The sequence below is a fragment of the Perognathus longimembris genome, chromosome 28 (genome assembly GCF_023159225.1).
Source record: "Perognathus longimembris pacificus isolate PPM17 chromosome 28, ASM2315922v1, whole genome shotgun sequence".
Taxonomy (NCBI): Eukaryota; Metazoa; Chordata; class Mammalia; order Rodentia; family Heteromyidae; genus Perognathus; species Perognathus longimembris.
In genome coordinates, this window is record NC_063188.1 from 31447056 (window position 1) to 31474841 (window position 27786).

Below are 27786 nucleotides of genomic sequence, written 5' to 3' on the forward strand. Positions count from 1 at the left end.
AACAGAATTTGCCGATGTAATGTAGAAGTAGTTTGATCCAATCAATGGTGTAACTGGCAGTGTGATTCAATAGAAGCTATGGACAATTTACAGTGACTCCAGCTGCCCACCTAAGAGGCAGACTTATCATTCTCCATATCTTAAGGGCCTTGGAGAAATTGGTAATTTCTATACTTAGCTCCTCCTCAGTATGTGTTTCCTTTGATTTGAGAGAAAATAAACAGTTTAGTTACTTCCTACCAGTTTCTCCCAATTTCTCATTTACTTATGGGATTCTGATTTTTCACTTTCTTTCTCTTTCCTCCATCCCTACTTCCTTCCCTCCCTCTCTCTCTGTCTGTCTGTCTGTCTGTCTGTCTCTGTCTCTGTCTCTGTCTCTCTCTCTCACACACACACACACAATTTGTAAGTGTCCCTTCTAGATTTCTTTTTGTCAAAATCCCAAAGCCTTCCTCTTCAATCACCTCTTCAATACACCTTCAATCAATGACAGAGATTCTCCATCTGCCACTGCCAAGCAGCGCAAAACTCCGCTACTTTGCCCAAACCCTTTCCTCTGTAAAGGAAAAAAAGGCACTTAGAACAAGGAGCAGAGCCAAGTTTAGCTAAGAAGATGAGCCAAATGTTGAGAAATTAAAGAAAGTAATGCTGATGCTGACAAGAGGGAAAAAGAATTAATCAGGAAATCTTAAGGTCACTTTGATTTCTGATTACATTACCATGTCCTAGCAGAAGATTACAGATTGATTAGTTCTTCAGCAGGAGGGAACACACGTGGACCAAAAGTGACACCTAGAGCTATATCTTTCTAGGGGAACCCATGGCAGCAACAGAAACAAACTCTCTTCACTTCTAGGACAAGCACATTTCCTGACAACTCATTGCCTCTCCAGACAAGTATCAGGCCACTGAGGCCCTGAGCACCTTCAATAAACCTAAATAAGGACCCCTGTGCACAGTACCCATCATTCACTTAGGATAATGAAGTCCACCTCCTTCAAATATCTATTTCCTAAGTGGAGTAGGCTAACTTGGAGGGAAGGATCACTCTTGGTAATCCAGGTCCATTTCTTGGATCTGCCTTTGCTTCCTTAGCCCTTGCTTTTGTTTACCCTCCCTTCCAAGACCTCCTTGGACTTTCATTTCAATTTGCCCAAATTATCAGAGTAGACACTCTAGCTTTTTAGTGACAGATATGACATGGCCTCTGGAAGCCATGATGCTGTAGCCTCCAGTCAGCAAATACAGCAGTCTGAAGAGGAAGTAAAGCCTTTTTTTAGAACAGGCTGCCTAAGGCAGACAAGCACATGAAAGAAAATACCAACTTTGTGTAGCAAAATTTTTCCACTTCTATCTATGTGCCAGCCAAGGCCTAAATGCTTTATGCATAGTGCCTTATCCAAATTTCACTATAAGGCCATTAGGATTAATTGCATTATTGCCAAGCTGAAATGGCTGAGGTGCACAGAGGTTGAGGCATTCTTTCAAGGTCACAAGGCTAGAAATGAGCAATGATAGGGCTTAAGTCCATCTCTGTCTGATTTTATTGCCACTGGCTGGGTAGTACTGGTAGAGAGAAAAACAGCTCTGTTTTTAGTCTTCTCCTTCTTTTCATAACAGGTAGTCGTCCAACTACCCAGACAAGTCAAAATGCCTCCAGCCCTGCCCTCTCTATTGTACCTCAGTTCTTAACCAACTCTTTTCTTTAAGTAGTTCCTTTCCAATCATATCCTCTATGCACTCAAATTACGTATACATCAAACCAATTTTTCTCTCTCAACAAGCTAAGCCTCGATTTGTGCTTCTTTCTACTCCTCATTCCAGTTTCCAAGCTCCCAACTTGAGCCTTACCCCCAACTCTTCTGTTTGTCTACCTTTAGTCATACCCCAAATCAGGGTGGTCTTTTTTCACCATACTACTTCTTGAATTTACCCTTTCTTCCACTTCAAATGATTCTTACAAACTTTTGGCTAGATACATTTTTTTAAAAAATTACACAAATATATTATCTCACAGTTTCCACAGGTTGTGATTCTCATCAAAAACTCGATTAGCATAAACTATAAAAATATATTACAAAGATTTTCCATATAGCCGTCACTCAGATTCCCCAATGCTAACATTTTATGACATTTCCTTCACCTTTTTCTGTCCTTCTGCACATATTTTTATATAGAAATAATCCTTTTTGATCTATTTGAGAAAAAGACAAGGGATCACATCTCTTATCCTGAATACTTCAGTATCTACAAACAAGAGCATTTTCTTTCATAGCCACAAAATAATTATCAAAATTAGAAAATTAACATTCACACAACATTATGATGTAATCTAATGACTTCTTTCAAATTTCACTAATTATGCCAATAATAACTTTCCAAGATTCAAATATGGATCAATCCTTGAATTTAGTATCTATGTCATGTAGGATAGAATGGGTCACTTCAGAGTTTTTCTCTTACATTATATCAATATTTTTGCCAAGTACATTGGCAATTTTTTTTTATTTTTTGCTGTATGCTTCACATCCCACTGTACAGCAAAGCAGAATATTCCCTGACTTCCCAACTTCACAATTACAGCATTTAGGAGGATCCAAATTTAGAACTGCTTCACCAGGTCTACTTCACAGACCTACTTCGCAGTTTGCTGGCATGCATCTTTGAAGTTTATTGTCATACCTTTACCCAAGATTAATATTTAAATTATAGTACCTTATTATATAATTAGTGTAGTAGGGCAGAATTGTAAATATCACCCCTAATGACCCTTGCTCTTGTATAAGTCCCTTCTCTCTAAGGATAGTGAATTTTTTTAACAATGTGATCAGAAAGTACCCCCAAGGATTATGCTATGCTCTGCAGTAAAAATCACATCCCATAACCTATTAATGGCAAATAAGTCAAAAAAGTAGAAAAGAAGTCAGAGAGAAATGAGGCATGAGTCAAGCACCAGTGGTTCATGTCTGTAATCCTAACTTCACAGGAGGCTGAGATCTGAGGATCATGGTTCAAAGCCAGCCTGGACAGGAAAGTCCATGAGACTCTTACCTTCAATTAACCACCACAAAACAGGAAGCTGTGCTGTGACTCAAAGTGGCAGAGCATTAGCCATGAGCGAAGAACAACTCAGGGACATCACCCAAGCCTAGAGTTCAAGCCCTACCAATGATAGAAAGAAAGAAAGGAAAGAAAAAGAATGAGACAGATTTGACACGAAGGTCGCCAGGTCAGTGGCTCTGATGGTGGAGAATGCCATGGGAGAAGGAACATACATAGCCTTTTTTGTGAACAGAGTCCTAGGCCAGAGCTGCAACTCCAGAGCTCCAATATATGAGGTCAAGCCACTGGACTGAAAGAAAACAAATAAAGGTAATAGTAAAAATGCAATATTTTAATCCAAATTGTCATTTGGAAAAATGGAAGGTAAGCATTTCGGCACATTTGCAGATTAATAACATGAACCTTGTGCTTAGGGTGAATTAGGACAGAGGATGGGAGGTGTGCATAATCAAGCAGTCTGCCATCCAGGTCAAACTGTTGTCTGGTTGATCATTATGTCAATTCTGGTTCCACAAGTTAGTTCAAAGAAGTCCACATGGCTTGAGGGGACAATTTGGTTCCCATAACATTATTATTCCTGACTGGGGAGTAATCTCATCATGTCTCTGAGGCCTTGTTCCTGAAACCCAAGGGGATTGTGGGTTTAAGACAGTGACCAGGGACTTTTAAGTGCCCTTTCAGGTGTTTGAAACAGAATATTGTGAAAGTTGACAATAAGATACCTCAATCACTCTTGAAATTTGAGCCTTTTCTTGAGCCCTGAAGGCTCAAAGATAGGCTGGACTCACTGATTTTTACACACACCTTAGATGATTAGCATGCTTATTTACAAAGTCAAGCAAGAATGTGACCCAAAGAAAAGGAGAAGAAACAGATGCAAAATGAAGGTGGGGATGCCAGTCTTTCTTTCTGTTTTAGTTACCTTGTGGGTTTAAGTGAAGAGTCAGTGCTTTTTAAACAAAAGCAGTTTCTAAACACCTGTTTTATAGGATGTCTCTTGGAGCAGAGAGCAAGTGATGGCAGGCAACCAGGAAAAAATAGGGGCTGCAGATCTAAAACCGAACTTTCCTTATACATACACTTGAATGCTACACCAAAAACACTCAAGATAAAGGCTAAGTTCAGCTCATATCTTGAATAGAAAAATCTGTCAAGCCGAGTGCTTGTGGCTCACATCTATAATCCTAACTACTCAGGAGGCTGAAACCTGCTGAATCACAGTTCAAAGCCCGAGGAGGCAAAAAAGTCTATAAGACACAATGTCCGATTATCTGACAAAATGCTAGATTGGAGGTGAAGCTTAACTTGTAGAGTGTGAGCAGAAAACAAGAAAGCTAAGTGGGAGGATGAGGAAGAGGCTCTGAGTTCAAACTCTGAGCACACACACACACACACAGAAAGAGAGAGAGAGAGAGAGAGAGAGAGAGAGAGAGAGAGAGAGAGAGAGAGAGAGAGAGAGAGAGAGAGATCCCTGTCAAGTCTTCCAGGACTTTTTACCTAAAAACAGATTAAAAATGGAAATTTGTATAACACATCTAAAACAGTGTTGAAGAGGAATTTGTAGTACTAAATGTTAGCAGAAGAAAGCAAATGCTTCAAGTCAATATTCCAGCTCCTACTTCAAAGAACTAAAAGGAGAAGAGTACAAATAAACCCAAAGGAAGTAGAAAATGTGAAAATAATACATTGTAAGCAGAAATCAGTGACATTAAAAATAAAAGGTAATAAATAATATTAATCAAAGCAAGAGCAGGTTCTTTGAAAAGATCAAGAAATTGATGCATATCCTACAAAATCAAGAAGAGTGAGGGAAGGGGTGGGTAGTGAGGGACATGTGAGAATGTTGAAAAGGGTGACATCAATCAAAATATATTGTATTCATAAACTGCTTTGTTAAATGGCAACTCCTTTGTAAAACTAGTAGAGATTATTTTTAAAAGAAACTTGATTGAATAATGTAGCAAGAAAGACTGACAAGAGGAAGAAAATACAGATTATAAATATATGAATGAAAATATCAATGCAATCCAATAACAACAGTGGCACAAACAATACTACATTCATTAATTTTACAATGAGGATAAAACAAACCATTCCGTGAAGTGTACAAACTACCACAAGTCAGAAAATAGATGAAATATGAAATAGATCATTTTAGCAGACTTTGGCTATTAAGAAAATTGAGTTTGTGGTTTCCAAGCTCCCCAGAAGGATCTCCAAAACCAAAAGATTTTGTTTGCTTGTTTTATTGAAACAAAGTCTTTCCATGTAGGCCAGGCCTCAAAATCATGATCTCCTACCTCAGCCTCCCAAGTGCTATAATTTCTAGTGAGTGGCACCACATATGGAAGACCAGATATTTTTACTGAATAATTCTAGCAAACATTTGGCAAGAATATATACTGATTTCCAAAAACCATCATCCAGAAAATGAGAAAGGAACGAGTACTTAGCAATTTCATTTATGGGGCTAGGATTGCCTTGATACCAAAATGAGACACAGTACAAAGACCGAAGATAAAAAAGGAGAGAAGGAGGAATGGAGAGGGAGAAAGGGAAAGAGGGAGGGGAGAGGGAAGGAGGGAGGGATGGAAGGAGAGAGGGAGGGAGGGAGGGAGGGAGGAAGGTATAAAGCAAAATCTTACATCAATGTAGATTCTAAAAGTTTTAACAAGATATAGCAAATACACCAATTGACCAGCCAAGATGTATTATATAGATGCAAAGCTGGTTCACTATTCCAAAATCAATCATTGTCACTGTGGACTGGCTCACATCTGTAATGCTAGTTACTCAGAAGGCTGAGATCCAGAGGGTCATGGTTCAAAGCAAGCCTGAGCAGAAAAGTCTGTGAGAGTTTATGGAACCTACCACACTGAAAGTGTGACTTAAGTGGTAGAGTAATAGCCAAGCAAGCAAGTCTAGAAAGCTTAAGGCCTTGAGTTCAAACCCAAGTAATCACCAAAAAATTATTATTTGCTATGTTAACAGGCTAAATACATGATAAAGCAAGAACAAAAATATTTTCCCTCCTAGAAAATTAAGTACAAAGTAGAACTTCCTCAATTTAATTTTTAAAAGTACTTAACAAATGTATATAGACGCCCCCCCCCCCAAAGAAAGTCCTCTCCTAAATTGAATACCTAAGTATATTGGAAAGCTTTACATAGTACAATCAATTGAGCTTTATCTCAGGAGTTTAAGATTAGTTTCCCATTTCAAAATCAAAATGATATAAAAGCCATCATGACTAGAAAAGTAATAGTAAAAGTGTCTCTAAGTACAGTTAACAAGGTTGTGTTCAGAAGAGCTAAAGTATTCTGCATAATGCAATTAGAACTAATAAACAAGTTCAGTAAATTTGCAGGATACAAGATCATAATATACAATGGTTTGTTTCTGCACAGTAACAATAAGCAACCCTAAAATAAAATTAATAAATTGATTGCATTTACAGTGGAAACAGTAAAATATTGAAGAAATAAATTGAAGAAAAAAGTGTATATAACTTGTACAGTAAGAAACATTGCTCAAATGCCTGATGTTATGTGTCAGGGACAGAACTGAGTGAAGAAGGAAGCACAAAGGGCAATGAACCAGATAGCCTGTGTTTTTTCCCTTACTGCAAGTGTTATTCAGTTCCCTAAATGCAGGATCTTCTGACCTTTCAAAGAAGCTGTATAAATACTTATATGTGGACTCTCCAAACTTTAAATATTTGCAATGAATTTAACTTAAAGAAACCCTCAGCCAGTTGCTGGTGGCTCACCCTTATAATCCTAGCTATTCAGGAGGCTGAGATCTGAGGATTGCAGTTTGAAGCAAACCCAGGCAGGAAGTTTCTGAGACTCTTATCTCCAATAAACTACTCAGAAAAAGTGAAAGTCGCTCTGTGCCTCAAGCAGTAGAGTGCTAACCTTGAGCAAAAGAAGCTCAGGAAACAGCACCCAGGTCCAGAGTTCAAGCCCCAGGACTGGCAAATAAGGACTAAATCCATTGAATTAAATATTCAATGGATTGGTACTCATCATTTAGTTAGATGCCAATTTGACATTTCTGTTCTATTTCAGCAGCTTTACAACATTTTTGCTATTATAAAAGTAAACAATGCCTTTCCTATGATAATCTACTATGTGCAATTTTGTATATTTACATATGAAACTAAAATAAAAATATGTGAAACAATAAAAAAGAAACGTTGTTGATAAAAGATGTAAATGTAAGAGCTGCAACTGTAAAATTCTTAGAAAAAATATAAGTGTGAATATTAGACACCTTGGATAAGAAGTTGTCCCTTAGAAATTACACTAAAATGTACATCTGTCTATCCTTGGGGGCCGGGGGGAGCACAGAAATGGTGGGACAAAGGGTGACCCAATTCAGCAGTGATACTCACTAGACACTATGTTGAAAATGAACTATACAACTTGTGGGTAGAGCTGTGAGGGGAAAACTGGGAGAGCATGAAGGAAAGGGTGACATTGTCCAAAAAGAAATGTACTCATTACCTGACTTATGAAATGGTAGCCCCTCTGTACATTACCTTTAAAAGACCATTACACTTAAAGTAGAAGTAACAAGAGAAAACAAATAGGTAAAGTATCTGGGATGTCATTACATTTTTTAAGTGAAAAGGGCTATCAAAGAATAGGAAAAAATATTTCCAAATCATATCCTGAATAAGGAACTATATCCACAGAAACAAAAACTCATAGCCTAATTATAAAAAGATAAATATAATGAACAATAAGTGGAAGGAATCCAAATAAAGGGATAAACAAAATATGGTGTGTGTATATGCCATGGCATACTATTCAGCAATGAGAACACATGCCACTGCATAGATGAAAAACCTTATGACCATGATGTTAAGTCAAAGGAGTCATATATTATATGATTATATTAGAGGAAATGTGCAGAACAGGCAGCTCTGTGGAAGCAGAATGGAACCTAGTGGTTGTCTGGGATGGAAGAGGTTGTAAATTGAGTGGTGACAGCTAAGAAAGGGGTGTGTTGTTTCTTTTGAAGGTAATGAAAATGTTCTGAAACTGTGGTGGTAGACACAAAATTCTTTTAGCATACTAAAAACCATTGACTGTTCTACTGCAAATGGGTAGGTTATAGGGCATGTGGATTATTGCTAACAGAAAAAAAACTACAGCTCACATCATAACTGTGAAACTAAATGATTTTCCTTATGCCTGGGAATGAGAAGGGTTTCTATTTTCATCACTGTGATTCAGTATAGTACTACACGGTGCACTAAGACAGAAAGAAAACAAAAGATCCATGGAACAAAAAGGAGGAAATAAAATCATGTCAATTAAAATTTGGCATGATAATCCACAAAGAAAAATATCAAGGAAGGCTGAGATTGGCTCAGTGGTAGAGAACTTGCATACCATGCTCAAATCCCTGGGTTCTATCCTTTGTACCATGAAAATAAATAAAGGGAAGAGCCAGATGCAGTTTCTCACATCTATAATCCAGGCTACTCAGGTGGTTGAGTTCAGAATTGAAGTTTAAGCCAGGGTCAAAAAAAGTTTATGAGACCCCCATCTTCTTTGAAGAAAACCTGGGCATAGTGGCATGTGCCTGTCATTCCAGGTATGTCAGAACTATAAATAGAAGAACCACTGTCTATGGAAGGCTAGGAATAAATGCAAGACCCTATTCAAATATAAGGCTAACAAAAAGTGTTGGGGTGTACATCAAGTGGTACAACACTTGCTCAGATAGTGAGGCCATAAATTCAAACCCCAGTACTTACAAAAATAAAGGAAAGAACACAAATATCAAGGAATTATTAAAGTGTTCCTTGATTTAACAATGGAGTTTAGGAAGTTTACAACATGCAGTACCATCATATAAAAACAACTGTATATCTATATACTACTAACAATAAGTAAAAACTAAAATGAACAATACAATACAGTACCATAAATTGCTTATGGGCTGAAAACTAGAAAGCAATAACAAAAAAACCCAAAAGATTTATTAAAATTCAACATAGTAAAAAATCTCAATTCTCCCCAAATTGACATACACACTTGTTATACTTCCTATAAACATCTTAACAAGATTCTTGTGGAGGGCTGGGGATATGGCCTAGTGGCAAGAGTGCTCGCCTCGTATACATGAAGCCCTGGGTTCGATTCCCCAGCACCACATATACAGAAAATGGCCAGAAGTGGCGCTGTGGCTCAAGTGGCAGAGTGTTAGCCTTGAGCAAAAGGAAGCCAGGAACAGTGCTCAGCCCCAGAGTCCAAGGCCCAGGACTGGCAAAAAAAAAAAAGGATTCTTGTGGATACATGCGATAATATTCTACAATGTTTTTGGAAAGACAAAGGAGCTTTCATAGTTGAAACAATTATAAAAAAGAGGAATGGAGAAAAGTAATTTTTTATACAATATTAAGGTTTTCTACAAAAATACAGTGACCCAGAAAATATTGACAAATAGCTAAACATCTAGATCAATACACCAGAACGCATAATTTACTAGTAGACTCACACAATGTGAGATGCCCCACTAATTTTTGCCAAGCAAATAGTACTAGAATAATTAGACATGCAAAGGCAAAAGAATACCACCTAATCTAAATCTTATCCCTTATACAACACTGACAAAAGTAGATCATAGATTTAAATGTAAAACATGACTATAAAAAAATTAGGTGGACCTCTTATGGACCTGGATCTTGGTAAAGTATACCAGAAACATGATCCATAAAAGAAAAGCTGATAAACTGGGCATCATAAAAATTAGAAGCTTTATTCCATGAATACAGAGGCCAGTTTAGTGAGTCAGAGCCACCCCTACTGGCAAGCATTTTCCTGTGTGGGGCAGGCACTGTGCTCACTACAATAATTCTGTACAGTGATGTAGAATGAGGAAGAGGCAGTCTCTGGAGCAAACTGACAGGATTCAATTTCCAGTCTGCCACTTATTACCTATGTGCCTTGGTAAAGTTACATAAGCCATTTGATCTACAGTTTCTACATTTGTAAAATAGTGGTACTATTAGTCCATATCTCATAGGTTCATTTTGACCATTTTGAGATTTACAGCATAGAAAGTACACAGTCCTTAAGTGTGTACTCTCAGAGGTCGCTGTCGTCATTTGTGATAGTCCTCCTCCCAGCCCCATAAGGGAGGTACTGTTACTATTCCTCTAGGAGAGGTGTAAAGCTAAAGCTTTAAGAAATCAAATGAGGGTGACATGGGGATGTGGACCAAGTGGCAGAGTACCATGCCTAGCAAGTTTGAGTCCCCGAGTTCAAATCCCAGTGCCAAGGGAAAGAAGAAAAAAATAGAATTATGGTCTAAGCTCATGATATTAGGAAGTGATGGGTTAATACGTGGATCCAGTATACCTCACTGTGGAGTACGTTTTCTAAACTATAGCACACAAGGGCTCCTGCCTCTAAGAGACTAGAATCTGATCCTGCTCCCCAAGCCTAGCCCTGAGGCTAGGCAGAAGGAAAGATACAGCCAGCTGGCCTTCCCTCCCCTTTGCTCTTGCCCTTGCCCTTGCCCTTGGCCCTGCTGCAGACTTGAGACTATAGCTGGGCTTTGGAGAGGCAAGCAGCTCCTGAGTAGAGAAGGAGAGCTTAGTTTCCGATCTCCTGATTCAGAACTGGAGCTTTAGTCAAACTTTCTGACTCTTGGAGAGATGCTTTGACCTGGGCCAGAAGATCTGCCTAACTGGGTCTGATTGCCCTCTGACACATTTCCAATGCAAACCCAGCTCCCTCAGATGCCCACGTGGCCATGGGGGCAAGCAGCCTCACTGTGGCCAGAAGAGACAGCTGTCTGGAGGCTGGCCTCTTTGTTCGGGTGAAGCTGGTAAATCAGCAGTAATCCCTGATTCACAGTGATAATCAGCTCCCAGTCTGGACCGTCAGGGCTGTACAAAATAACAAGTGGGGCCGCACCTGTTCTGAGGGTCTGGCACTCAGAAAGCAAGCTTCTATGAAAGGCCCAAGCCCCCATACAAGCAGCAGCTGCAGCCTGGAATCAAGGCTTTGTTAGCATAAGAATGGGCCCAGCCATACCAGCCAGCAAGCCTGCCTGCCCGCCAGCCAGCCATCCAGCTTCCTTCTCCCCCTTCCTCCCAGCTTGTCTCCAACACCAAATAGGCCACCCTCATTGTGGGCAGGTTGGTTTTGCATTTCTTTTACAATGGCACCCATCAATTTTTCATCAATGGGAGAAGGACATTTTTCTTTCTTCACAAATAGTCCAAGTGGAGAAAGATTCTGTACAATCTACTCTTCACCATGTTCTCATTCAAAGGTTAGGGCACCTCAATATGCAATTTCAGGAGATACAAGGAACAGACTATAATGCAAATCAATCATAGCATTATACTAGAGTTTTGCAGTGCATGGCCTGTGCAAACCTGCTCCAAGGATAAATTTCTGCCAGAAGTTTCCTATGGCTTCTTACTACTGAACTTGTGGCTCACGGACTCACTAAATCCACAGGACCTGGGAGTTTGCTAGAAATGCAGATGCTCAGGTCCAGCTCCAAAACTCTCAAATCAGCAATCTGAATTTATCAAGATCTCCTAGGGCTTCTTAAAGATGGTAGAATTTGAAAATTACAGAGCTAGAAAAGAAAGTCCTGTGCTACACATCTCATTCTTGAAACTGCACAAGCATTTCAATAACAAAAATCATGGCTCCAATCTTAGCTTCATCAACTACTAGAGGTGTTAACCAAGTTTTTTCATTAGTAAAAAGGCAAAATTAATAAGAATGATAGGTACATTGGGAGGATGAATAACAAAAATGTATATGGAAGTGACCATTATTACATTGTGTGGTATATGGCCATGTCTCAATAAGTAATAGTTCTTTTTTTTTTGTTTCTGAGTGAGTAACAGGAATTCCTGTAGCCAAGACTGACCTGTGACTTTCTGAGTAGCCAGACTGACCTTGAACTCACTTCAGATGGAATATCAAGCACTGGAAGTTCAGGCATGTACCACTCCACTCACCAAATACTTAGTCTTCCTATTCTTCCTTTCCCTGGTAAATAACACTATCATAACAACTTCAGATGGCTGAGATGTTTACTTGCCCCATAGTATATTGATCACAGAGGTCCCCGTCCATCTACCTTTTCAGCTATGAAAATATAAAGCAGTAGAATAAATGAATAGTAAAACCTCACATTTGTACAGCAGTTTGAACTTTCAAAAGCATTTTCATGCTGATTATCTCTAAGCATAAAATATTCAAAGTATCAGAGCTAAAAGGGATATGAAAGGTCATTTGGGCCAACACTGTCCTTTCCATGCTCAGATCAAGGCTTGTTCCAGAACTTGGCCAAGGTCACATAGGAAATTGGCAGAACACTACTCTCCATTAGAACCTGGGAAAAATCTGATTCCCAGTTCAAAGCTTTTACTTAGTAGCAATTTTGATGAGAATGTTTGCTTAAAGAGAGATGGCACTAGAAGCTCAGGTCAAGCTAGGGCATGGCATGGCATACATTCACCCATGAACATTCCCTAAGCCGAAGACGGAGGATAATTTTACATCTAGACCTGAGAGTGTGCATTTTCCATTCCTGAACACAGATTAGAAGTCTGGAGCCTGTACTCCAAGAGTAGGAAGAGGAAATAAGGACCACTGAGCTGTTCTGAGAATGAGGTGCTCAGTTCACAAAGAGGCTACAGCATGGAGTAGTACAGTATGTCCTCAGAGTTGCTCAGCTCTGATACAGGGAACAGAATTTCATTTCACAAAGTAAACATGGAACACACTTTGATCAGCATTACTTTCTGCAGCTTTTAAGGGGATGCTTTAATCACTGGGGAGGATATTAGCAATGTGTTAATCAGAATATGTAAGTCATAACACAGTGTACTATTTGATCTCTGGAACGAATCAGGGAGGGTGCCAACATCACGGCCATGGATGTTCACCAGTGAGTTCTTCACTTCATGCATGTGGTACGTAAGAAATCCTCTTCCATTTCTGATAAACAGTGAACTTGTTCAAATTGGTTGTGAAGGTCAATGTCAGTCAATTTTTTCTTCTAGCTGTAGCAGTTTTAATCTAACAGAGAGTCTCAGGTGCTTAAGATAATAAACAAATACAAAACACATTTCCCTCGTTAAATGAGGGGATTTACTTCACTATATGTTCTACTTAGCCACTTCACTCCACAAGATAAGCATGGATCCATGAATTATAACTTCATAACCATTGTTATAAGTCTCTAGGGAGATGCAGTTGTGTGTGATAGATTATTTAGTATCACAAAACAATATGAAGCAGGCTGTTGGATATCCATGCAATAGGAAGATAATATAATGACCCAGATGAAAACCAGTGAAAAATTTTAAAAAGTAGCCATCAAAATGAAACTGCCAAGATAACACGGGTTTGGAAGGTAGATATGGGACAGTATGTCATTGTGGAATGTGAGGGAGATGAAAGAGGAATCTTGACTGATACAAGCTTTACAGGAGTAAACCACCAATGACACAACAAAGAGAAAAGGTATTTTTTGGGGGGCGGGCAAGTAAATATTTTTACTGTTATAAAGGTGATGTACAGAGGGCTTATAGTTATATAATCAGGTAACGAGTATACTTCTTGCAGGGCACTGGTGGCTCATGCCTATAATCCTAGCTACTCAGGAGGTTGAGATCTGAGGATCTCAGTTCAAAACCAGCCTCGGCAGAAAAGTCCGTGAGACTCTTATCTCCAATAAACCACTCAGAAAGCTGAAAGTTGTGCTGTGGCTCAACTGGTAGAGCGCTACCTTTGAGCTGAAGAGCTCAAGGACAGCACCAGGGCCCAGAGTTCAAGCCCCATGACCACCAAAAAAAAAAAAGAGTGTATTTCTTTTTGGACAATGTCACTCCTTCCCTCACTCTAAGAGAAACATTTTAAAGATAAAAGATTCTGGGGAGCTTTTAAGGGTAGTTAGAGGCAAGTAAGCCATTGAAGATCCACAAAAGAAACAGGTCTTGGAAGAGCCAGAGGAAAGAACAGAATAAATATGGGCACAGATACTTCTAATCTAAAGAAGCAAGGCATGAGGTTAAGGCTGTAGAAGTCTATATTCTCTGTGAACTGGAAAGAGATCCACAGACAGAAATGAGGCTGAAGGCTGGAAGAGGGCAGCATAGATAGGTTTAACACCAAGAGAAATATCACTTACTAGGAATCTTTTGTATGATTATCAAAATCTTTACAGGAAGTTGCAGAGCTGATTTCTACTCAGCTGTCCAGATATAAAGAGGGAATAGAAAGATTTGGACTAGTACAGATGTTTTCAACCTAGTTTCTCACTGGAATCACTTGGAGTACTTTAAAAAGTCCTCTATCTAGAGAGATAAGTGCATATGTGTAATGTGTATATGTAAATTACAAAAAGGCTGCAGTTTATGAAAACTATAGGCTAGGATGATCTTGGAATGAAGCTATATATGGGGTCCACAGTATGACCTCCAAATCCACTCATTCGCTTGAACCTTTCAGGACAAACCTTTTGGGCACAGTGAGACAGCTTACCTGCTAGGCAATGATGGGAACTTTGCTAAAATCCAAGTTCCCAAACATCAACCAAAGGCCAACTTTGCAACAGGCCTGTCTAAAGATAGTATTTTCAGGCCACCTGTGTTAAATCTTTTGTGTCCTGAGGGATTCATGGAGTGGTAAGTATGAGTATGATCATGCTTTAGGAAAGTGAGAAAAGAGAGAAATGCTCAAGGTGTGGCCAATGGTCACAAAAGAGACCTGCTTTTCAGAGAATATTAACATTGGAAAGGGCTGTGGATGTAGTCTTCTAGTCTAGTACTTCCAAATGGTAAGCATCCTGAATTAGTAACCTACAAGATAATTGGACCATCAATGAACAAATAGTTTGTAATTTAATGTTTATAGGTGTCATTTAGTTATGTATACATGAATAAAATACATAAAATATGATCATTAAAAAATTCCTTTATCTGGGCCCACAACCTCATCAGTGAAATGAAACATAAATTTGCTTTTCAGTGTTCTAGGGCATTCTAATAAGAAGTATCAAAATGTTCTAAAATGATCTATGTTTTGTTTGTTCGGAGCTTCTTTCGTAGAAGGATAATTCAGCAAGAAAGTTGAGGCTAGAACTGCTAGAATGTATGCACCATGGGTTTAGGAGGGAGAGGACAAGGAGAGAAGCCACCAGGAAGACTGTGCAGAGTAAAGAGGCTTAGATGAAATGAGTGGAGAAATATACGAGAATGGATAACAATATATAAATTTAAGGTTTCAGGCATGGACTTGTTTGGGGCTTCTACCTTACAAAAACTACTTAAAACTATGAAAGATTTATTAGGGCTCCTGATTTCAGAAGATAGTCCATCAGAGGGTATGATGGATCAGAGTAGTTCCTATCTTGAGAGCTAGGAACAGGAAGGAGCTAGTTTTACATATAGTTCCCAAGGACACTTCCTTAGCAACCTATTTCCTATAACAAGGCAGAAAGTTCCATCACCTTCCCAATAATCTATTGGAATTTTGAGTTGATCCATGGGTTAAATCAATTCTTAGTTCGAAGGCCTCATAATTAATTTTCCCTAGAAATGATGGGCATAACCTGAGATTTGCTTTACTAATCTCCCAGGCATTTCTAAGTGTAATCAAGTTGACAATCACAGAGACAATGATAAAATACAGAACTTGTGGCAGGTGAGAGAACTGAGTAGAGAAACTGAATGGAAATAAATAATGCTAATGAGGGGGCTGGGAATATGGCCTAGTGGTAAAGTGCTCGCCTCGTATACATGTAAGCCCTGGGTTCGATTCCTCAGCACCACATATATAGAAAAATCCAGAAGTGGCGCTGTGGCTCAAGTGGTAGAGTGCTAGCCTTGAGCAAAAAGAAGCCAAGGACAGTGCTCAGGCCTTGAGTTCAAGCCCCAGGACTGGCAAAAAAAAAAAATGATGCTAATGCAATATAAAATGTAAGCCAGATCCTACTCCATTCTCTAGCCAGAGCTTTCCCCTCAATAGCTAACCATCTTATTCAAGGACTAAGAATTAGTCCTTGAAATTTTCTATGAGGCACAATAAAACCTAGCCCCCAGTTAGCTCCCCACTTGGTCTTCAAACTCAGATTTAGGTAGACTTATTCCTGCTCACATTGAGACATGCTCATCTATCTGTAATCCTTTCCAATTGTGAAGGATACTCCTGTTGAAATGTCTTCCTTTGTATTTAAAATTGCCCTCACTCTCCCAAATTCTTTACCTCATTCTTTATTTTTCCATAATGATTTTATGACATTTTATAAACAATATGTTATAGTTATTTATTTGTTGACTGATTGGTTGATTACCTCCATCAGTCCCATCCTCCCACTTTTTCTTGAGGGCAGGGATTTTCAACCCATTTGTTTATTGCCATATACCTAACAATACCTAATGATACCATATATCAACAATAATGTCCAGTATATAGGCAAGGATGTCAGATTGATTATCCAGGTGTATTAAAGGCATCTAAGATAAAGCCAGGACTTAGGTTAAAAGAGGAAGCAGCAATCCAGACAGTAAAAGTCTAAGAAAACTGTGCCTGACTGGGAAAGACAAATATTGACAAGTGAATAGTAGGAGGTAATACAGGCAGCATGTGCCTCAATGAATCATTTATTATATTTTCAAAACGATTGTAAGATAATAAATACAATTTGCATTTAATTCCATTACTAGTTAGATTTTTTTTTCTTGTTTTACTTTTATTGGTGGGTTGGGTATAAAAGGCTTGAAGATAGTGCAAGGGAAATAGGAGATGTGGACCTTGTTCTTCAACTCTGTGGAACATGTGACCCAGGGGAACAAGCAGCCTATGCTATGCATAAGAAAGTTTCACGAAAATAGATGTGCCAGTGAAAGCAAGCACTGGTGTGAAAACTAGACTGCATGGGCATCACCCAGGGTAGCTCCTTAATAATACAGAAAATCAGGCTCCAATTCAAGCCAATTGAAACTGAATCTCAAGGGATGGGGCCCAAGCTTCAGACCTCATTTATGCTAGCAGGTAGCCCATGCTGCATAGCGCTGATGTAGATTATATTATATTGTAAGGTGGTTGAGTCAGGGGAGTTTGCTGATGTTCAACATAGGTCTCAAAGGGCCTAGACTGCAGGCACCAGTGGCTCATGCCTGTAATCCCAGTCACTCAGGAGGCTGGGATCTGAGGATCAAGGTTCCAAGCCAGCCCAGGCAGGAAAGTCCGTGAGACTCATCTCCAATTAAACACCAGAAAAGGGAAGTGGAGCTGTGGCTCAAGTGGTTGAGCACTAGCTTTAAGCTGAAGAGCTCAGGGACAGCACCCAGGTCCAGAGTTCAAGCCCCATGAAACACACACACACACACACACACACACACACACACACTCAGAAGAGCATAAACGAGAAGCCTGGGAATGGATAGGATAGAGTATGAAGAGAAAGCAATGATGTTAGGGTGTCTCAATTTTTTTAAATATTTTATTTATTTACTTTTGCCTGTCCTGGGCCGTGGACTCAGAGCCTGAGCACTGTCCCTGGCTTCTTTTTGCTCAAGGCTAGCACTCTACCACCTGAGCCACAGTGCCACTTCTGGCCATTTTCTATATATGTGGTGCTGGGGAATCGAACCCAGGGCTTCATGTATACGAGGCAAGCACTCTACCACTAGGCCATATTCCCAGCCCTGAGGTGTGTCTTAAATTTTTGAGGAGACCTTTTGAAAAAATCTTTGAGGTAAAGTTGTCCCAGACTTAAAAACTAATGGGGAACGTGCTGATTTCTAGATGTAGGAAAGAAAGAAGGTGTAGCCAAAACCAAGGAGAGAGGTGCTGGTCATGATTATTGTCTGCAGATTCTTCTTGGTGGCCATGGGAAACATGAGGTGAATTGGACCCATTGGTATCCATTGCTACAGGCTGTATGCTCTGCTATTGATGATCAAGTGAGTCACAATGATGGAGCTGCCTAGCATTAACATCCTGGGTATGCAGAAGATGGTCTCTGTGGTTGGCTAGACTACAAGGAGTGGAGGCAGTGTACCTAAGTGCTTAGGTATAAAAGACTATGCTCATTCTCAATCTTAGCTTTGGTTGAAGATAGAAGGGATCGTAGATTTTACCCCATGTCTAAAGTTTGCTCATAAGACATGAGTATCCAGAATTCCAAATGCTCCAAAATCTGAAACATTTTTGACCACCATATTATCATCACATTAACATCCAGAGTAAGTTGAATTTTGAAGTATTTTAGATTTCAAAATTTCAGATTAATGTGGTACATATACACAATGGAATTTTATGCCTCTATCAGAAAGAATGGCATTGCCCCATTTGTAAGGAAATGGAAGGAGTTGGAAAAAATTATACTAAGAGAAGTGAGCCAGACCCAAAGAAACATGGACTCTATGGTCTCCCTTATTGGGAATAATTAGCACAGGTTTAGGCAAGTCATAGCAGAGCATCACAAGAGCCCAATAGCTATACCCTTATGATCACATAGGATGATGCTAAGTGAAATGAACTCCATGTTATGGAAACGATTGTTATATCACAGTTGTAACTACTTTCAACGTCCCAAGTGTATCTGTAGCTTCTACTATTGATGATGTTCTTGTATCACCTTCCTGTGGTTATATCTACACTATCTCTGTAATCTTATCTGAGTATATTGGAAACCGTGTATACTGGTATTAGAACTAGGACATTGAAAGGGAATACCAAAATCGAGAGAGACAGGGTAAAAAAAGACAAACAACCACAAAAGCAATACTTGCAAAACTGTTTGGTGTAAGTGAACTGAACACCTCATGGGGGGAAAGAGAAAGGGGGAGGAGGGAGGGAGAATGGGGGACGAGGTAACAAACAGTACAAGAAATGTATCCAATGCCTAACGTATGAAACTGTAACCTCTCTGAGCATCAGTTTGATAATAAAAATTTGAAAAAAAAATTCAGATTAGGGATACTTGACCTGTATTCCCTAAATAATTTAAGGTGGAAAGGATACACCATTCTTCCTCAGCTCTAAGCAATTAGGGGTGTTGAAAAGAGACTTGCTGTCAAAGGATATCTAACATCCTGTGAAATCATACAGGCCCTTCTGCATATTCCACAGGTGTCCAGGTCCCCATCTGTGCCTGTATCACTCAATGTTTACAGATATTTCCACCAGTAATAACACTGCCTTCTTCTTAAGATTATTATAAAGATTAAGTAAGAAATATGTACAAGGTAGTCAGAATAGGGCCTAGCATACACTAAGTACTCAATAACAGCTAACAACATGAGTGTTCTGGGTAGAATAGGAATATTAGTACTACCTACCTCATGAGTAGTGCCTACCTCATGAGGTTTTGTGATTACTAAATGACCTAATTTACGTAATACTTAGCATAATGCCTTGGACATAATAACCACTCAATAAATGTTAGCCATTATTAGCTACTCATACCATGAAAAGCAATAATGCCAACTAATTCCAGCAAGAATCACGAAGCCCTGGAGTAAGATAGAGACATTTAGAATGTGTCTAAAATAGTCACCCCCAAATACAGAAATAGATGTATAGAGAAAGGCATATATATATATATATATATATATATAGTCAGTGGTGGCCAGTGTTGGTTGTTTGGTCACCAAGCTGAGGCAGGTGATGCCATGGGAAGTGCCTCCCCTTGGGCAGGCCCCGTCACCAAAGCTCAATTCCCAGATCTATTGATCAGGTAGGAATTGTCACTATGGCAGCCTGTAGTTGCCATACTTGTTGCATTACTTAGGGAGGAGACAAAGGACTCTCCAGCTGGTTGTCTTAGAGGAATGCCAGAAGGAAATACAAAGTTGGCAGCATTGATAGAAAAGGGGGGAGCAGCTAACAGAACTTCAAGCTGTGTGAGGCCAGGCTCCTGTGGGAGTAGCTAAGCAAGGTCTGCTTTGTCCCCATTTTTGTCACTGTGCAAACCTCTTTGGGGCCTAGAGAATCAACTCTTCTCCTAAAGCAGTTCATCTGACATTGTACATTGCTTTTGTGGGATGCCCTGTCAGTCTTGTGGACTCCCCACACAAAAAGCCCATTTCCTCTGATTGTTTCAAACAATGTATACTTTGAAGATATCAGAAATTCCAGCTGGGGTGAGAGTTGACTCAATGGTGGCCCAGACACAGAGAGTCAGGGGCCAAAGGACCTATGGTGTCACTCAGGCTTGTAATTGCATAAGAGGAATGTCTCATTAAGCACTTTGGTTGCCCAAGTGTCCCAAGAACCTTGCATGAATCACTTCACTTATTTCTCAAAAATTCCTCAGAGGCTGGGCCTTGGTGACATGCTTGTTGTCCATGCTACTTAGGAGGCAGAAATAGGAGGATTGCTGTGTAAGGGACAGTTAGCACATGACTCTACCTGAAAAATAACTAAAGTGAAAAAAAGCTGGAGGCCTGGCTCAAGTGGTAGAATACTGGCTAGCCAGGGAACTCAGGGAAGCCCTGAGTTCAAACCCCAACAGCACAACACAAAACGTCCTATAAATAAGAAGAAAAAAGGGGCTGGGGATATAGCCTAGTGGCAAGAGTGCCTGCCTCGGATACACGAGGCCCTAAGTTTGATTCCCCAGCACCACATATACAGAAAACGGCCAGAAGCGGCGCTGTGGCTCAAGTGGCAGAGTGCTAGCCTTGAGCGGGAAGAAGCCAGGGACAGTGCTCAGGCCCTGAGTCCAAAGCCCAGGACTGGCAAAAAAAAAAAAAAAAGAAGAAGAAAAAAAACTTCCAGAGCTAGCTACTATCATTGTACCCATTATACTGTTGAAGAAACTGAGGTGTAGCGCAGCTAAAGTGACTGTCACAAAGCCTGAACCAGGAGTCAAACATCCTATGGAGCTTTGTGCATTTATAAAATAAACAGCAGATGCTGTGAATGGCATTCTATAAATGAGCACTGCCTATGGGACACACACACACACACACACACACACACACACATATTTATTTCATTCTTTGGTCCAGGTATTTCAGGTAAGTAGTGGTATTACTCTGTCCATTGTTCAGATCTAAGGCAGTTGGCTGATTAATAAAATGTCCCAGATTATAGAGCTAGTAGGAAATAAGCCGGGATTTATACTTAACCAAATGTTCCTTTCATCTTTACTTGGACTTCTCTTTTACTCTAAAACACTTCTTTTCTGCCAGGAAACCCCTGGAGATACCTACATCCATATATACATGGTTTACTTATGATTTTTCCACTTTATGATGGTGCAAAACTGAGAGACATTAACTAGAAACGAATACTTTTCATTTTGTTTTGTTTTGTTTTTTGCCAGTCCTGGGGCTTGAACTCAGGGCCTAAGCCCTGCCCCTGCCTTCTTTTTGCTCAAGGCTAACACTCTACCACTTGAGACACAGCACCACTTCCAGCTTTTTCTATGTATGTGGTGCTGAGGAATCGAACCCAGGGCTTCATGTATACTAGGTGAGCACTTTACCCCTAGGTCACATTCCCAGCCCCAGTACTTTGCATTTTGAATTTGGATCTGTTTCTGGACTAGTCATTGGTGGTCCAATACTCATGATGCTGGACAGTGGCAGTGAGCCTCAGTTCTCAGGAAGCTATGACACTGACCACAAAGAGAAACAGCAAGGCCTCTATGATGTACTGCATTGCTAACACTTTTGGATGCATGTATTCAACACATACCATGAGAGAGTATCTCCTTCTATGGTAGATTTTATGTGAGATGATTTTGCCCAACCACATGCAAATAAAAATGTTCTGAGCGCATCTAAACTAGGACAGGTTAAGCTACAATACATGATAGGTTGGGTATATTAAATCTGTTTCTGACTTATGATGTCTTCAATTTCTATGGATGTATCATACTGTGATGCCATTGGAAGTCAAGGAGCACCAATATCTTAGACCTTTTTCCTTTTAAAGTAGTTTAATAGTTTTCTATGTTTGATTGCTCCAATATTTCCAGCAGGAAGGGAAAATAAGGATTATTACATGTGGAAGAAGGAGCCTAGAGAAGTACAGTGATTTGTCAGCATGAAACGTGAAGTAGACTACTGAAGTCTTACAAAAACCTTAGTTTCATGTTGCCTATTGAATGTCATGATTGAAAATAGCAATAAAGATGACAGATACTGCAGGAAATGGGCACAAGTGCTCTCCTGAGGCCTTCCACTTGAAGGGGATTTTTAGAGAAATTATAGCCAATATATGCTCTTTCCCCAAGAGAACCCCCCTCCAAAACAGTCTGGTTTTGTACAGCAAAGTTCAATTGCTCCATGGTCCTGCACGACAGAATGAAAAGCTAGGTTTCTTCTGGTGTGGTATTAGGTCAGGGTACAAGTATGGACTTAGCCTTACAGGTATAGTGAGAAATTGCAAGGGGTGGCTTTGTTGTGCTCATGAAACTGAGTCCTATAAAGCTGATAAGTCTTAATTCAATGAAGTGATACCAGTGGATGCAAAACCCTCCATCAGTGGGTGCTGCATCCTCCAAATTTGGTGATGTGCATCATACAGGAAAGAGTCAGGTGAACTAGAAACACAAGGATCCAAGCCACCTAGACTGTAGTTCACCCTATTCCAAGTCCTCCTCAAGACTGGCCATCTCCCCTTCACCTAGCCCTTCACTAATTGAGAACATCTAGGAAGTCATTCTACCTCCCAATGGTCTTCCGTAGCCCTGACACCAGCCTCTTGAAGAGAATAGGAGGAGAAAAACAAGAAGCATGTTTCCCATTTTCATGGCCTATGAAACAATCAGTAGTCTGAGAAGTTTCAGATATTTATCTCTCAATGTTAATACCAGGATTTACAGCTTTGGTATAACTGATCAGTTCTCAGGTCTCAAAGATAGCCTTCTAGGGCAGGTGCAGAGGCCGTGGTGGCAATTCTAGCTTTTTGAGAGGTGGAAATTGGAAAAAATCAGAAGTTTGTTTCGAGGCCAGCCCAGGCAAAGAGTTAGTCCCATCTCAAAACAGTAAAATACTTGGTATGGTGGCTCACACCTGTCAGGGAAGCTCTTAGGAAGCATAGACAGGAGGATCACAGTCCAGACCAGGCTAGACAGACACAAACAGGACACCCTATTTGAAAAATAACCAAATCAAAAATGGTTGGGAATGTGGTACAAGTGATAGAGTACCTGATTAGGAAGTGAAAGGTTCTGAATTCAAATCCCAATACCATCACCACCACCAAAAAAAAAATTCAGTCTCTTAACCTTACCTTTAGAGTGATGTATAAATCTGGCAATGTTATGCTGCCATTAAAATCAACCCTTACTTTCTTTCCTGTTTAAAGTTATTTCGGGTTCACACTCACCACATCCAGGAAAATCTGTTGTTCATACAGTTGCATTTGGTATAACTCAGCTTTGTGGACATAGAGAGCCATTAATAGAAGAATACTCTTAGCATTCAGGCCTCAGGACCAGACAGACTCAGTTTACTACTCTCCATCTGGGAGAACTTGTAAAGAGAACATGTTAGTAACATTCACCTATTAAAGCAGTGGAGGAAATTAAATACGATATGCAGAATAACAGAGTACCTGGCACAGGTGAGTGCTCAATATATGATAGCTATATGGAAAAAAGACAGGCTGTCTCTGAAAGTTACCTGGAAGAAGGATTCCCTTAGCTTGGGGATGGAGATCCTCCTTTCCATTCTATAGATATTTATAATGTTTAGATATTTATAACATCATTCATAGGCCATATAAGATTATCAATGAAGGCAGACAGCCAAGGGCATCCCATAAGGGCCATCTGAAAAGTGTGTCTGTCCTCTCAGTCACATACCAAATGAGTTTGTAGGCCACATGTCTGTTCCCCAGCCCTGTCCTAGCTCTAACTTCTCCTGTATTGAAGAGAAGGACTGCAGGTAGGGCTTATAGGTGTGCACTGAAAACTGGGGCTGATCCCTTTCAGAGGGAAGAGTGAACTTGAGAATCTCTAGGGCTGAAGGAAACACACCCAGTACTGTGATCTGGGAGGGGGTGTTGGGTGGAAAGAGGATATTTAAAGTATCATGGAGACTGGGGGAGGCCAGGGCATAAAAAGCAAGTGTGTTGCAATCTTGCAAAGCAGGAGAAACCCAGTGCAATATGAGTTTCCTGAAGAGAAGGGAAACCAAAGTTGAAAAAGTCAAAGAAGGAAATGGAAGCTTAAAATGGAAATCAAAAGGAGAATTTCAGCCTAAGAGGTATAAGCTCTCTGGGTAACACTCTGTCCTTTCTCAGTAATGCTTCTACTGAGGGGTTTATGCCAAAAAATGTAAACTATGCTCATTACTGGATAACTGGTCAGGGTGTTCCTCTAAATTTGCTTTATTGGAAAGAACACTCTGCTTGGCTTTCACCTCAGCACAACCCAGCCCCAGGGAACTAGATAAGAAGCCAAGCTCCTCAAACTTTGAAAAATAGTTTCATTCCCTCTGGCCACACAGCCATAGAGAGCTAGCTTCCAGAAAGTTATCTCCTAAAGAAATTGTAGTGTCCCTAGAATCACCTCAGAAGCTAGTTAATAAATACATTTCTTGGTCCACACTTGGAAGTTCAGATTCAGTAGCTTGAAGTTGAATCTCCTAGGCATTTGTTTGTTTGTTTATTTATTATTGTAAAGGTGATATACAGAGGGGTTATAGTTACATAGGTAAGGAAATGAGTACAATACTTGTTGAACACCTCCTATGCATTTTTTTTTTAAAAGTATCCCCAAGTGATTCTGCCACAAGGTAAAATTTGAGTTTGGAGATGACAGTATTCTATTTACATTGAAGGAACTACAATAGAGGTTATCTATTTCTAATCATTGCCTTCATTTTATGTAAAGAATCTGAGACCCAAAGACTTTCAAGCACTTGTTAAGACTCATAAAATAAATTAATTAGTAACAAAATCCAGAATGGAACCCTAGACTTCAGCTTCACAGTTTACTGTCAATTTCACTTACCAAATCTATCTTGTTACTGATATTTATGTGCTTGGAGTAAGTATGGAGACAAAGGTCCCTTCTACATTCTAATCAGAGTTATAAAACAAAACTGCCCTCACATAATAAGGCATTAAAAATGAAACAGGACGACACTTGGTTCTGTTGAAAGCATCAAGTGTAGTTTAAAATGAAATAAAACCCAGGTATGTTGGGGTATATGCCTATAATCCCAGAACTCAGGAGGCTGAAACAAGAGGAATGCTTTGAGCCTGAAACCAGCCTAGGCTATGAAACAAGATTCTGTCTTATTGTTTTTTAAAGGAGAAAATCCTCTTTGGCAAATAAAATATAGTAAGTAAAAAGAAAAGAAGACCTTTCCTCTTATAGATGTCACAAATGGCATACATATCACATGATTCATGTGCTGAAACTATATTTGTCCCTGTAATAGTTTTAAATCATTCAGCATCAAAGAAGAAACATTCTAGCTTTAAAACAGAACATTAACTAGCTTAACAGCTAAGCAATTTTGGAATAATGCAATGTCTGGCCATCCATCCCCCTGTGAACTATCAGAGTCTAGTTCAAATCCTTACAAAAGTCAGAATTGATCATAAGCCATTTGCCAGATGCCAAGATTTTGAATTAAGTGGGAAACCACAAAACACTAGTTGTCAATAGTTCAAGTACACAAATCTTTCCTTGGGGGACAATAACCTACCCATTTGTAAAGGTCAGAACTATCTTGGCGGGTCAGCTGACCTAATGACACACGAGGTGAGGGACTGAGGGATAAGTATAAAGAACATTCTTAAACCTACAAATTAGAAAGCTTCGTGTTGAAGGCACAGTAGCCATCCTTAGAAAAGGAAAATTGCCAAATTGTTAGCTAGCAAGTGTTATTTGTGTGTCAGGAATCTTTTCCAGCAATTCCCAACTCAGGGCATTCCTCCTTTTTAGATGGGTTTTCCTTCTCCTAATCCAGAAACCAGAGTCTTAACCTGAAACAAACCCCAGAATTCCTTTGGCCATATCTGAATGCAGGCAGAAGAGACAGGAAGATGAAGCAAGGCCAGGCCAGGGAGAGGGAAAGCCACACCTGTACCTGTTTGCCACTATTCCCTTTGCAGACAGTGACATCACTGTTTATTTCTCTTAGAATAACTTCTCCTGGGAGGGCCTCAAACTTGTCTTCCTTGCAGAAAGTCAAACTGGATAGAAGCTGGTTTCTGTTCCACACAGCCTCCAGAATGTTCAGAAGCCAATCTTCCTAACCTCAGAGGTCAGTGAAGATGGAGGAGTCGTTTTTTCCCCAAGTTTCTTCAGTCAAGGTGGAGCTCTAGAGTTAGTCTGTCATTGCCTGCTGTTTCAGCTGCTGCCAGCAAAGATGACCCAACATGGCCATTTATTTCACAGTGAATTTACAGGGATTTGATGTTGTAAAAATGCTTTCGACACAGTTCTAGTTGGAAATGAATTTAAAAGCATGTTTGCTTAAATAATTGAAGGAGAAACATATATTAAATATATTCCAGGTGCAGTTAGGGATTTCTGCTTCCAGCCTTTCATGGGGTCTAATATGAATTCCAGCCTAGCATTTGATTTAAGAATGGAAAATGAGCTTTCATACACTTTGGCCAGGGATAGAATTGGTAGAAACATTTTAGAAAACAATATGACAACTATTAACTCAACAGATGTAATCCAGAAATGTATCTTAAGAGCGAGTACTAGATGGGATGAACATGATCAAAACATGCTATATGTGTGTATTGAAATAGCACAATGAAACCCTTTTGTACAATATATACTTTAAAAAGGAAAAAGAAATCAGTCAGATATATGTAATATAGTAAGAGAGATGCTCATATTTGGCATCATTTAGGTAGTCACAAAGTAACAGATTTCTTATTTTTAAAAACCTTGACTACTCCTGCATAGCAAAAGTCACCCAAACCAAAGCTAAAGACAAACAATAAACTCTCTACTGTATCTGCATCACAGAGAAACAGTAGTCTCTATCCAAAATATATAAGGATATTCCTGTTATCAAATGGAGAAAAATGTAATCGAAAAACAATAAGAAATACAGGCCAAAAATATGAAATGGCAACACAGAAGACATTCAGATGGCCAATAAAAAGATGAAAAGATATTTACCCTCGCTAGTACCAAGTAGAAAGAGAATGGATATGTTTCTCAGCCTTCACATTGTCAGTTTAAAAAGGTCAGTAAGCTGAGTTCTGGTGACTCACTCCTGTAACTGTAGCTATTTAGGATACTGAGACATGAAGGATTGTGGTTCAAAGCCAGCCAGCAAAAGCTAGGCTGGAGGTATACATTAAGTAGTAGAATGATGGCTAAGCAAGCAAGCTGAGCAAAGCCATAAGACCCTGTGTTCAAACTCTAGTACCACAAAAAAGTCAATAATATCTTAAAATAACAAGGAAAGAAGTAGAGAAATAGCTAAGCTTCAATGGCTTTCTTGGAGGCCAATTTTATAGATAGGCTCTTTTAAAATCAGATCTATATAAACCAAACTTTTGGGAATAGCAAAAAGTTTGTTTCATGACTACTATCATAAAACAAAAATAACATTTAGTAGTATACTGAGAACACACTAACATTTAATAATATAAAAATTCGAAATAATGTAAAACTTCAGTGAAGTTTGAATAATAAGATACCATGTATTTCTTAAAAAGAATGAGAAAGCTAGGTGTATATTTTAGGAAAATATTCTCCAGACACACAGCTTAGTAAAAA

General features: G+C 39.5%; 1 long non-coding RNA gene across 1 annotated transcript in view; it reads left to right on the forward strand.

Moving 5' to 3' along the window:
- The window catches only part of LOC125343378, a 31823-nt gene extending 7778 nt beyond the window's left edge, over positions 1 to 24045 (forward strand). Inside the window, exons 2-3 of the long non-coding RNA XR_007209321.1 lie at positions 13311 to 13316; positions 24016 to 24045. This is a non-coding gene — a long non-coding RNA (uncharacterized LOC125343378). The remainder of the gene's footprint in view (positions 1 to 13310; positions 13317 to 24015) is intronic.
- Positions 24046 to 27786: the final 3741 nt, after the last annotated feature.